Below are 14273 nucleotides of genomic sequence, written 5' to 3' on the forward strand. Positions count from 1 at the left end.
ACAATGATTATCTGCACTGCAAACTAAGTTGTTGACCAATTATAAAATTACTGTCCAAATTAAATATACATGGCAAGCATCAACACATTTTCTAATCCACTGATTAGCATCAGTAGTACTAAATGGCTACAAAATGACCCTCACAGCTACCCATTAAACAATACAATTCCAGGTTGGTGGTGGTGTGGCCAAGCAGGCCAAACACAACTACAAAATGACCATCACAGCTACAAAATGACCATCACAGCTATGGTACAAGAGTACTCATTAAACAATGTGCATCAGCACATGGCTAGATTAAAGAACATGAATTCTATGCTCTGGACTGAACAATTCTATGCACATGGCTAGATTAAACAATACAATTAACACAGAGTTTGGACAGAATCTTACACGCTCATAGGACAGACTAAGAACCTCCTGCCCGTGTTAAATGCTTCGAATGCTACACGCCTCTTGTTAGAATTATTGGGATTTAAACCATCTGTTATATCCAATAATTTCTAGGAAAATCCCATAGGCCCATGTGGCACGTTCATGCATGACAAGAAAGAAGTTAAAATATTTGCGCTAGTGGAAAATGAAACGGAATGGTGGTGAATGATGACATTCGTCTCCTCATTGATGGCATCAATATTTTGGTTTTGGTTTCATTTCTTCATTAGTACATTGGTTTCTTCATACCCTGCGTACTAGCATATTTTGTCATGCAAGAACTTGAAACGATTTGCCTACTAATGGGAGACGAAACTGACCACTTAATAGGATTTTTAGTGCGTCTGTTTCTCCTCTCCTTAATGAGAATTAGTGCGTCCATTTCAGTTTCATCTTGTTGCTCCTATAAGAGGTCGCTCCTCTTTCCAACGAGACACAACTCTTCGCATTGTTCCAGAGCATTGCACCGTCTACCTCTTTCCCATCTCGCTTCCTGGCGTGCACTGGAGAGTGAGACAGCAGGCCTCCGAAACCCCGCCTCTTGTGATCCGGTACGGGAGAGGGGCGATCAGGTTTTTGGGGAGCGTCCTTACGCGACTTCTGGAGTCTTGTTCATCGTGGCTGCAAACGGCGACATCACTGACGACGAGTTCCCCAACGACGACTTCTTCCCCGACGTCAAGGACCTCTTCAGCGACATGACGATCGGGACATCTGCACCTTCTGCTACTGCGCCGTATGCCATCTTATCCTCACTGTTAGGGCTAGCATTTGGTTTATTGCTAATAGCAATTGACATGGATATGATGCATTTTGCTTATGATTTTGATTGTATGACTAGTCTCAACGAATTGTTGCTAGTTTCTAGTTTCATCAATATATTGCTATTCATGTTTTATCCATTATTTTTCTGGATTAAACTAAACGGGAAAATGCCTAATTATTCAACAATCCAAAAACCTGATAGGTGTAGGCAATTTTCTCCTATTGCTTTTGCCGCAACTCTCTAGCCCGCACCATTTGAGGGCGTGAACTATAAGAGGTGGCGTGCGAGGGCAGTTCTTTGGCTTACCACCATGAACTGTTTTCACGCCTCTAAAGGCAAGCCAGAGGGAGAGCTGACTACTGAGTAGGAGCAAGCTTTCCAGGCTAAAGACACCCTCTTTAGAGGTGCTGTCTTGAGTGTTCTTGGCGACAAGATTGTCGATCCATTCATGACCATCATGGTCGGTAAAGATATGTGGGATGCACTCGAAGCCAAGTTTGGAGTCGCGGACGCAGGAAGTGAGTTGTATATCATGGAACAGTACCATGACTACAAGATGACTGATGACCGCTCCGTTGTTGAGCAGGCTCATGAGATTCAGTCACTCACTAAAGAACTTGAGCATCTCAATTGTGTGTTACCGGACAAATTCATTGCCGGAGGCATCATTGCCAAGCTTCCTCCTTCATGGAGGAATTTTGCTACCTCTCTGAAGCATAAGAGGCAAGAGTTTACTGTTGTCAATCTAATTGGCACTCTTGATGTAGAAGAGAAGGCGAGGGAAAAAGACACACGTGCTCGTTTCCATGAGGGGAATTCCAGTGCCAATTTGGTACGAAAGAGAAATTTCCAAACCCACAAACCCAAGAACAAAAACTATGCGGGCAAAGGAAAATTTGATGGCAAGTACAAAGCCCCACAACCTTTCAACTTCAAGAAGAAGAAGGATACTTATAAGAAGAAAGTAAAGTGCCATGTATGTGGCAGTGAAGAACATTGGGCTTCATCCTGCAAGGACTGCTGGGACATGCGTCAGAATGAGAACAACAACAAGACCGCTAATGTTTTGATTGGCGATGTTGACATGAAAGATGTCGGGTATGGTAAATTTCCTACCATCCTTTCAGTATGTCATTCTCCAGATTGGTGGATTGACACCGGTGCCAATGTACATGTGTGTTCTGACATAAACATGTTTTCTTCTTATCAGGTCGCAAGAACTACACCTGTGCTGATGGGAAACGGGACACATGCTTCTGTTCATAGTGTTGGTACGGTCGATCTGAAGTTTACTTCGGGAAAGATCGTGCGACTGAAGAACGTGCAGCATGTCCCTGCTATAAATAAAAATCTTGTCAGCGGTTCTTGTTTGTGTCGAGATGGTTATAAATTGGTATTTGAGTCCAATAAGGTTGTAGTATCTAAGTGTGGACAATTTGTTGGGAAGGGCTATGAGACCGGAGGCTTGTTCCGCTTATCTTTGTCAGACTTTTGCACTAAAGTTATTAATCATGTTTGCAGTGAAATCGAATCAAATGTTTGGCATTCACGACTTTGTCATATTAACTTTGGTGTCATGACGCGGCTAGCAAATTTGAGTTTAATCCCAAAATTTACAATTGTCAAAGGTTCTAAGTGCCAAATTTGTGTGCAAGCAAAGCAACCTCGCAAGTCTCATGCGACTATTGAGGCGAGGAATTTGGCACCACTTGAACTCATACATTCAGATCTTTGTGAGATGAATGGTGTGTTGACAAAAGGTGGAAAAAGATATTTCATGACTCTAATCGATGACTCTACTAGATATTGCATGATATATTTGTTGAAAACAAAAGATGAGGCTTTGCACTACTTTAAAATCTACAAAGCCGAAGCAGAGAATAAACTCGATCGAAAGATCAAAAGGCTTAGGTCGGATCGCGGTGGAGAGTATTTTTCCAATGAGCTCATTTATTTTGTGAGGAACATGGTATAATACATGAGAGGACGCCTCCCTACTCTCCCCAGTCAAACGGGGTTGCCGAACGAAAGAACTGAACTCTAACTGATTTGGTTAACGCCATGTTAGATACAGCGGGACTTTCCAGGGAATGGTGGGGGGAGGCTTTGATGACTGCAAGTCATGTCCTAAATAGAGTTCCTACGAAGAATAAAGAGATTACCCCATTTGAAGAATGGGAAAGGAAAAGGCTTAAACTTTCCTACTTACGAACTTGGGGTTGTTTGGCGAAAGTCAATGTACCAATTACCAAGAAGCGTAAGCTTGGGCCAAAAACAGTTGATTGCGTTTTCCTGGGTTATGCTTTCCATAGCATTGGCTATAGATTTCTAGTGGTGAAATCTGAGGTACTTGACATGAATGTTGGTACCATCATGGAGTCGAATGATGCGACTTTCTTTGAGGATATTTTTCCTATGAAGGATATGCCTAGCTCATCTAGTCAGAGGTCACAGACAACTCCTGGACCTACTGTTCCATTGGAACATTCCGAGAAGAAACACACAGATATTCCTGAGGAGGATGACAATGAAGCTCCTAGAAGGAGCAAGAGACAAAGGACCACAAAGTCATTTGGTGAAGATTTCATTGTGTACCTCGTGAATGATATTCCCACTTCTATTTCAGAAGCTTATGCATCTTATGATGCTGATTACTGGAAAGAAGCTGTGCGTAGTGAGATGGATTCTATCATGGCTAATGGGACATGGGAGATCACTGATCGTCCTTATGGGTGTAAACCTGTAGGGTGTAAGTGGGTGTTTAAGAAAAAGCTTAGGCCCGATGGTACAATTGAAAATTACAAGGCACGACTTGTTGCCAAGGGCTATACCCAAAAAGAAGGTGAAGATTTCTTTGATACTTATGCACCTGTGGCCAGATTGACCACCATTCGAGTACTACTCTCATTGTCCGCCTCACACAATCTTCTCGTTCATCAAATGGACGTTAAGACAGCTTTCCTAAATGGAGAGTTGGAGGAGGAAATTTACATGGAACAACCCGATGGTTTTGTAGTAGATGGTCAGGAAGGAAAAGTGTGTAAATTGTTGAAATCTTTGTATGGTTTGAGACAAGCACCTAAGCAGTGGCACGAGAAGTTCGAAAGAACTTTGACATCTACGGGCTTTGTTGCAAACGAAGCTGACAAGTGTGTGTACTATCGCCATGGTGGGGGCGAAGGAGTTATATTATGTTTGTATGTTGATGACATACTTATATTTGGAACAAATCTCAAGGTCATTCAGGAAGTGAAAGATTTTCTGAATCAAAACTTTGAGATGAAAGACCTTGGAGTAGCTGATGTTATCTTGAACATCAAGCTTTTAAGAGGTTGTGATGGTGGGATCACTCTCTTGCAGTCTCACTATGTGGAGAAGATTCTGGATCGCTTTGGATATTCAGATTGCAAACCTTCTCCAACACCTTATGATCCGAGTGTTTTAATTCGGAAGAACGAGGGAGAAACAAAGGATCAATTGAGATATTCTCAAATCATTGGCTCGCTTATGTATTTAGCTAGTGCTATGAGGCCTGACATCTCGTTTTCTGTGAGTAAACTAAGCCGGTTTGTTTCAAACCCGGGAGATGTTCATTGGCATGCACTTGAGAGAATAATGCGCTATCTGAAAGGTACTGCGAATTATGGGCTTCACTATACCGGGTATCCAGGAGTACTTGAAGGTTATAGTGATGCAAATTGGATATCTGATGCTGATGAGCTTAAAGCGACAAGTGTTTATGTGTTTACACTTGGTGGTGCTGCTGTTTCCTGGAAGTCTTGCAAGCAGACCATCTTAACAAGGTCAACAATGGAAGCAGAACTCACAGCATTAGACACGGCAACAGTTGAAGCAGAATGGCTTCGAGAACTTTTGATGGACTTGCCGGTGGTTGAAAAGCCAATACCATCTATTCTAATGAACTGTGATAATCAAACAGTGATCGTCAAGGTAAACAGTTCTAAGGATAATAAGAAGTCATCAAGACACGTGAGAAGGAGACTGAAATCTGTCAGGTTCATGAGAAACTCCGGAGTTATAGCGTTGGACTATGTAAACACATCGAAGAATCTGGCAGATCCCTTCACAAAGGGTTTATCACGAAATGTGATAGACAATGCATCGAAGGAGATGGGATTGAGACCCACTACATAAGTTGTTCATGGTGGTAACCCATTCTTTGTGATCAGAGATCCCGTGAATTAGAATTGGCGAGACAAACTATTGGATAACTGAGAGGAGAATATTTATTTGACAAAAATCCACTCCGTTATGATGCAATTCTCTCCTAATCTGTATGGTAGGCTGATATTTATCTTAATGTGTTTTGAATGGCTTGGGTAGGCAAAGATGTTGTCCTACAGAACATCTAGAAAGAAGACACCTATATGAGTTAGACTGTTAAACGTCGCGGTCTGTGAGAGTTGGGTGTTCTCTAATAAACTCATGAAGAGGCCCTGGAGTATGACGCATATGCTCCTACCCGCGGGAAAGTTTTCAGCGGTCTAGTATTGGTCAAGGCTTTTACGTGAAACTTGTTTGCACAAAACTTGCAGTTCAAGGCGTAGTCCACTGTTCAAGTTGTGAACGAGTGTAGCGTGGAGTTCTAGGTGGAAGTTCAACTTAACAATCTCCACCGAAACACCGGTATATAAACAATGTTTTGGAACCATAGGCAAACTTGATGTGCCTCTGGGATCTGTTGGGGGATTGTTAGAATTATTGGGATTTAAACCATCTGTTATATCCAATAATTTCTAGGAAAATCCCATAGGCCCATGTGGCACGTTCATGCATGACAAGAAAGAAGTTAAAATATTTGCGCTAGTGGAAAATGAAACGGAATGGTGGTGAATGATTTCATTCATCTCCTCATTGATGGCATCAATATTTTGGTTTTGGTTTCATTTCTTCATTAGTACATTGGTTTCTTCATACCCTGCGTACTAGCATATTTTGTCATGCAAGAACTTGAAATGATTTGCCTACTAATGGGAGACGAAACTGACCACTTAATAGGATTTTTAGTGCGTCTGTTTCTCCTCTCCTTAATGAGAATTAGTGCGTCCATTTCAGTTTCATCTCGTTGCTCCTATAAGAGGTCGCTCCTCTTTCCAACGAGACACAACTCTTCGCATTGTTCCAGAGCATTGCACCGTCTACCTCTTTCCCATCTCGCTTCCTGGCGTGCACCAGAGGGTGAGACAGCAGGCCTCCGAAACCCCGCCTCTTGTGATTCGGTACGGGAGAGGGGCGATCAGGTTTTTGGGGAGCGTCCTTACGCGACTGCTGGAGTCTTGTTCATCGTGGCTGCAAACGGCGACATCACTGACGACGAGTTCCCCAACAACGACTTCTTCCCCGACGTCAAGGACCTCTTCAGCGACATGACGATCGGTACATCTGCACCTTCTGCTACTGCGCCGTATGCCATCTTATCCTCACTGTTAGAGCTAGCATTTGGTTTATTGCCAATAGCAATTGACATGGATATGATGCATTTTGCTTATGATTTTGATTGTATGACTAGTCTCAACGAATTGTTGCTAGTTTCTAGTTTCATCAATATATTGCTATTCATGTTTTATCCATTATTTTTCTGGATTAAACTAAACGGGAAAATGCCTAATTATTCAACACCTCTCAGCCGCCATGCCATGCTGATGGCAAAGAACTCTGGGTGCTGTCTCAATGCCACTGTAGTCTTGGTCTTCAATGCTAGCAGGGATCTACAGGAACAAAAGGAAAACAAAATCCCCAAATCAAATCAAATCCCCCCAAATCCCAAATATGATAACCCAACCCTAGCCCTAGCTCTACAACTCACCCGGTAATGCATGGCTTCGTCGTCGGAGAGGTTCATGTATTGCACGCTTGAGTCCTGGCTGCTCTCGTCCTCCATGGCGCGACGACGAGCCGGTTGAGGTGGCGGCGGCGGCAGGCGGCGGGCGGCGGCGAATCGGAGAGAGGAGGGAGAGCGAGAGTGAGAGTGAGGTCGAGCGAGAGTGAGGCGAGTCCGACCGAGCCCATGTAACCGACCGTGCCCATGGAGTATAACCGACCGCACCGGCCTCGTCTAGTCAGCGCACCGGACACGCGCCGATTGGCCACCGTGTCACCTGACAGGTGGGCCCGGTCTGTCAGATGCATGGTCAATACTCACTTATACGGCTGCCAGTCCGTTATGCAGCACTTAGGCCCTGAGTTGGTACTGAACTGCGACATGCACGAGTTGTGATACTGATTCGTGAGTAGGTACACAAGTATGGTACCAACGTGCAATTAACTCAGAGTCGTGCTCTGGTGTGTGGTGCCGCAGACAATTAACAGCGGCAGCATGCTTATCCAGCCATTTGACAAAGCTGATATCGGTGGCAGTAGGTACTAGGCCTGTGACCTATACCGACAAGAGTGACAGGCGGTCACTGTACAAGTCACATGTGAAGGGATAAAGAGGAGAAAAGACACAAGAGGGAGAGAGAGCGCTTGTTTATGTCTCTTCCATGCGAATATGTGAGAGAGGAGAGAGAGAGGGCATGAGTGAAAAGAAAAATGCGGAGAGAGAGAGAGCAGTTTGAACAGAGAGAAAGCTGAGGAAAGAGAGCAGTTTTAACAGAGAAAGTTGTTTGTGTTCGTGCTGGTACTTGGTACTGTACACTTCACGCATCTGGAAAGGTGAAAGCAGGTCAGAAGAAACAGGGTTAGACTAGGCCCAGATTCCTTGAAATATATTGTCAATTCCCCCGCTCTTAATGAAGCAGCAGACCTGCTAATTGATTGGATCGCTACAGTGTGTAGCACAGATCTCTATGCACCGTATTCTGAACGGACGGTACAGATAACAGGGTGTCTAGGCACCCGGGTGCTATAAAACCACTTTTTTTAGCGAGTAGAAACTACCAACTACCTAAGCATGCACCAGTAATAATAGCATGCATGGAACACACAGATCAGATGCTACAGTTCTTTCATAGCAGTTGTGTTCATCTCACTAACTAATGGGATGTAAGGTATTATCATAGTGATGCTTCAGAGGGTGTAGCATTGCAAGATTGTTCTGTAATATGAGAAACTTCTGTGAAAAATATATTATTGGTCATCATAAGAACTAAAGTGGTGATTTGAGAGCTATCAAGAGGCAAAAGTATTTATATTAATTCGCTCGCAATTTTACTGAAAGGCGTATAAAAGTGCTCCAACAGATTTTGGCGTCGAACTAATTGTGTTACTGGTTAATTTTCTGATTAAGCTGCAAAATGAAAATTACAGTTTTGAAGAAAAATACCAAACATATATAATCTAGATTATAAACCTGTAGAAACATCTGGCAAACAACATAGCATGGCAAAAGAAAAATTCAGTCAAGTGTGAGTGTATTACAATGAAGCATACAAAATCGGTTAATGTATAGTTACCTCATCGCAAATAAAGTTACAATTGCCAATCTGCTAGTTGCAAGTCAATTAGGAAGATACAAAGATAATCCACTGTGAAAGTCCAAGGAACTATTTAAAGAACCGAAACTGAATTATGGCATGCACCCAGAATAAGGAATCGCTATATTTTTCATTGCATAAAAATACATGCATGAGCAGATGAGCAGAAAGGAAAGAAAACCTGACCTGTTTAAATGAAGCATAAAATCAGTTCCCAGGTTAATAATACAGTTTGTCTAATTCATATCTAGATGTTTTTTAAGGATGTCACATCTAACCTCCCACAAATATATAATGTAGCTACAAAAAAAAACTAAGACAAAAAATAGACCACAAACAGAGTGGACATCAGTTTAGATGTGACATAACTATGTCACATCTAGATGTGTCCTAGACAGACCCTAAATAATATTGCATTAGCATTCCCGTAAGGTGCAGAACAAAGTATCCAAGAAGAAGAAAAGATCAACATACAGTCTTGATCTAGCAAAACACCAAAATTGGCTGTTCAATCTGGGTACACGTATAAAACACATGGGTAGATATCAGGTAGATATTAGATGGCATTGAGTAATATTATTGCATCAGAGTGTACTCTTACCTGAGTAGATCCGTGCATCTGCCTGTGAGGGAAAGAAGCTCCTGTACGGAGTGAGGCAAGCAGAGTTGGCCTCTATGGAATCGCCAGAGGTAGCCAGAGGGAACGACACCGTTTGATCTTGGTGGAACTATGGAAGAGGAAGAGCGCGTGGTTGTGGAAGTGGGCGGAGGGGCCTCAGGAATAAATGTACGGGGAAGGGAGAAGGCGCCGGGATAGGTGAAGAGGCATAGGGCAATCAAGAGAAATTCTTCCGTGGAGAAGAGGGGCTGGTCAGGGAGAGATAATTGTCGATAGATTGGCTGCTGTTTGGAATTGAAACGCTGATGTGGCATCCTACTGACGTGGACAATGCGCATGTTGAGATAATTGGTAGTAGTGGGGATCAACTTCTTAATAATGTAAGATGTAAGATACGCCTCTATTGATATCAAGACGTCATCTCGCGCTGCAATGAATTCGTAATACGTTACCCTTGAGATCCTGGCCTCCCTACTCCTAGGTCCAGCTCGGACTTTTTCTTGAGGAAGGAAAGTTTTGTCCATTTTAGACTACATGGAGTTTTTGTTTGTGAAATATTAGGAGTTCATATCGGAATCTCTAAAAAGACTTATATCTAGCAACAGATGGAGTAGTTTATTTCCGCCAAGTGTTCACATTATTTTATCCTTTTAGTATTATTCACTATATTGTCATAACTTTCAGACATACATTGTATATGCATTTATGCATGATAAAGAATACCCATATATTTATTAGATAATCTCATTAATGCGATTGCGAACTATACATTCTTCTTTTTTTGAATCTATTTATCCTGTGATCAGCTCTGGATACAACCTGAAAGTAAGCAACTCCTCCCCGCGTTCTGTAAGCTAAGGAGGCTCAACGTGCGTGGTATCTTTCTTGAATTCGACCTTTCATGGATGACAGCGTTTCTTCTGGCGGCACCATGCACCGAAATATTGCATATTGAGGTGATGTCTTTCTCAGTATTTTTCTCCTTACTTATATTGCCTTTCTTTCCTTTTCAACATTTAGAGCTCAATGTAGTTCTTCACATAGGTTTGGGAACATATATGTGATGTGGATGACAAGTCCAGACAACTATACCCCAAAAGAAGGACCCCTCAATGGGAAATTCACTTTGACGACCCTAAGAGCATCTCCAACCGTTGGCCCCCAGGATGCATAAAAATCGCCCCCTGGGGGCGAGCCGGCGATACAATCGGCGCTGGGGGCGGTTGGGCGTCCAGCCGTCGCCCCCATGCGCCGATATTGGCCCACTTTTCGGCCCACTTTCGGCGAATATGGGCCCATATGGGCGAGAATAGGCCCATATTCGGTGTGGTTCGTCATGGCTCGGCGTTCAATTATCAACATAAATATTTTTTTATCACATCACAGAAAATCAAATACTTCAACAAAATAGTGCAACAACAAATCGTTCAATACAAATTATATAGTTCAACAAATAAAAACTCATCACACGTCACGCCCGGCTTCGCCCTTGAGCCTCCATAGGTGATCCACCAGATCCTGCTGCAGTTGATGATGCACCTGTGGGTCTCGGATCTCCTGACGCATACTGAGGTAGGCAGTCCAGGTTGCCGGTAGCTAGTGATCAACTTCGGCTAGAGGATCCTGCCTGTAGTATGGTTCAGTATCAAACACTGGCTCTTCTTGCTCGCTCTCGATGATCATGTTGTGCAAGATGACACAGCAAGTCATGATCTCCCACATTTGATCTTTCGACCAGGTCTGAGCAGGGTACCGGACAACAGCAAATCGAGATTGGAGCACACCAAATGCCCGCTCGACATCCTTCCGGCAAGCCTCCTGCACCTTGGCAAAGTGGGACTTCTTGCCTCCTGACACAGCGTTTGAGATAGTCTTCACAAATGTGGACCATCTCGGATAGATGCCTCCTTGCTATTTTTCCGGCAGGGATTGGCTATCTAGCGGTGAAGGGCGGCGGGCAGCGCCGGGATACAGCTAGTGGCGGCCGAGGGCGCGGGGGGTGGGAGGCGAGTCGGGGAAGAAAAACTTGACTTTTCACCTGACGGTTTGGGCCAGCCGCGCTTTTCCCTTGCGCCGTAGCCCCCGATCGCCCCCCAGTGCACCGGGTTCGGCCTGCGACCGCCGGGGCCAAAAACGGGCCGAACCGGCGCTTTTCGGCGTCCTGGGGGCGCGAGTAGGCATTTTTTTGGCGTCGGCGCCGAAAAAGTGGCCTAGGGGGGTCTGTTGGGGGCGCAGCTGGAGATGCTCTGAGAACAGCTTTTTGAAAGAGCTATAATTTACTGGATTTAGGTCGCTATAACAACAATATACATTTATAAGATCCATGCTGGAGCAAGCTCTGAATTTGCAAACGATAATTCTGAAAGGAGATGAGCGATGCGAGTGCTGGGATGCTCTTGATACACCTCGACCTTTGAAATTTCTGAAGAAGGATGAGCAATAAATGGTGGTTCGACAAATTCGAGATGGCATATTCTCGAAACAGGCTTTTGCCCCACTTTATAAAGAAAGCAACAACCAAACAAAGTAAATGGTTTAACGAGACAAGATGGTGAGGTAGCCCTCTTACAAAGCTGATCCCAGTATAAACAGAAGACGCAGATAGCTAGGGACTATGAGGCCGAAAGATAATACAGGAAGATATGAGAACCCTGCCACACAACACCCTAGAACACCTAAGCTGCACAACAACGCCCTCAAGAGGGGGAAAGGCGTCAGGCATCGCCGCTGTCAAGTCCAATGGACAAGGGTTTTCACCCGGAACCCAGGCACGGAGCGGAGTACCATGACAACGTCTTCAAGAAGATAATGACGCCCACAAGTGTCATCGTTGTCGACGACCAAGCGCAGAGCTTTCACTCGGTAGCTCCCCATGCCACCATGAGGTCTTAAAGAGCGGCGTGGCGAGTCCAGATCCCCAACTCCAGATTGGAGCGTTGCCACTACCGAAGACAAATGGTCCGCCTGAGCCCCCCGCCGGTACACCTCTTGCCGCCCACATGACCAAGAAGTATAGCCACAACCACTGCCATGGTGCCCGTTGAAAGGCCAAGCAAGCGGACCACCTTCCAGGGCCGCTGCTCCAGCTTCCAAGCCACGAGACCCCGCCCACCGTCCGCTTCAAAGTGCACTAACCGCGGCAGGAGAAGCCCGGCATCAGCCACCGAGCCAGGCTCAGTGCCACCATCGTCGGGGCGCCCACACCTGCATTCCCTCCAATCCTGATGGACCGGGGGGACATGACTCAGTGGCTGCCGACAACCATCATTGAGAAACCAACTCAGACGACGCCAAGTCCGTGGCAAGAGGCACCGATCCAACCGTAGGCACACGGAAGCCCCAACCACCACTACCACGGACCTCCGCCAATATTATAACGTGAGGACGCCTCTCTAATGGGACTGCAAGAACCCACCTTGGCATAGCCAGAGGCTCGCCCACAGCGTCAATGTACTGCCAGCACACGCACACAGTGAAGGCCGTCGGCATAGGCCTGCCACGTGGCAGCAACTGGGCTCTCCCGGGGCAGGGCTATGCCGACGGCCTGGCCGTCGGCTTAGTTTGAAACTGTGCCGACGGCTAGGCCGTCGGCATAGACCTGCCACGTGTCAGCCACTGGGAGCTCACGCTAGCTCTATGCCGACGGCCTAGCCGTCGGCATAGTTTCTGTCTACTTTTTTTTTCTGTTTTGTGTCAGCTCAATTCATTTGAATATATACAGCATATATAAGGATCATACAACAATATATGCATCACATAACAATAAGGAGCAGCATCACACAACAAATTCATCATCACACATCATAAGAAGCATCGCAAAGCATAAACATATAAGTATCATCACCACCAAAGCATATAAGAATCTCACAAACAACAATAAGAAACACCACTAGCATATAAGTATCATCACCACCAAGACCGCCACAATGTGACCCAAAGGCTTAAGCGCCAGGACGTCGAGCACCGCGGAGGTCGTCACCGCCAAGACCGCCGAAGCCCAGGTCATCACTGCTAGCAGCAGCGCTACCGCCAAGACCGCCTCCACCTCCGCCTCCGCCTCCGTGGATCGGAGTGGTCGAGCTCCGTGTATCGGGAGTGCTACGAAGACCACCGCCAACGGTAGATCCACCTGTTCCCTGGATGTTGAAAATACATATTAACGGGATATATGACTGTGTTGAAAGGCATGACATGCTTTGGGTGAATAGATTGGGGATGAACTAATCGAGGGGCCAGCGTTCTGTGCCACAAACTCCTCAAAGGTCAGCAGCACTGGTTGTGCTGGAGGACATTGTGCTGGCTGCAACTGAGGACACCTGCCGGCCGCCATTTCCTAAAAAGCCTGCTGCATCTGGCGATCCCTCTGCACCTGGTGTTCATAAAGCCTCTCATGCCACGCCATGGTCTCCTGGCGTGTGTACTCCAGGTAGGCCTACGGTATGACATGATGGAACTCATAAAACTACTAAATGCAGAAAATAAAGTGAGCAATGAAGTTAAGAGGGAAAATACTTACAGATTGTTGCTCCTGAAAGAGGGACTATGACTGTGCATTGGTCACTGGCTGGCTCGTGCGCTGGCTCAGGCTCTGGTCGATCCGACGGAGCTGTGTGTAGGAGATAGTAGTGTTGGGGAACGTAGCAGAAATTCAAAATTTTCTACGCATCACCAAGATCAATCTATGGAGTCATCTAGCAACGAGAGAGAGGAGTGCATCTACATACCCTTGTAGATCGCGAGCGGAAGCGTTCAAGAGAACGGGGTTGATGGAGTCGTACTCGTCGTGATCCAAATCACCGATGATCCTAGCGCCGAACGGACGGCACCTCCGCGTTCAACACACGTACGGAGCAGCAACGTCTCCTCCTTCTTGATCCAGCAAGGGGGGAGGAGAGGTTGATGGAGATCCTGCAGCACGACAGCGTGGTGGTGGAAGTAGCGGGATTCCAACAGGGCTTCGCCAAGCGCTGCAGGAGGAGGGAGGTGCGTCACGGGAGGGAGAGGGAGGCGCCAGGGC

Source organism: Triticum aestivum, chromosome 5D, assembly GCF_018294505.1.
Source record: "Triticum aestivum cultivar Chinese Spring chromosome 5D, IWGSC CS RefSeq v2.1, whole genome shotgun sequence".
Taxonomy (NCBI): Eukaryota; Viridiplantae; Streptophyta; class Magnoliopsida; order Poales; family Poaceae; genus Triticum; species Triticum aestivum.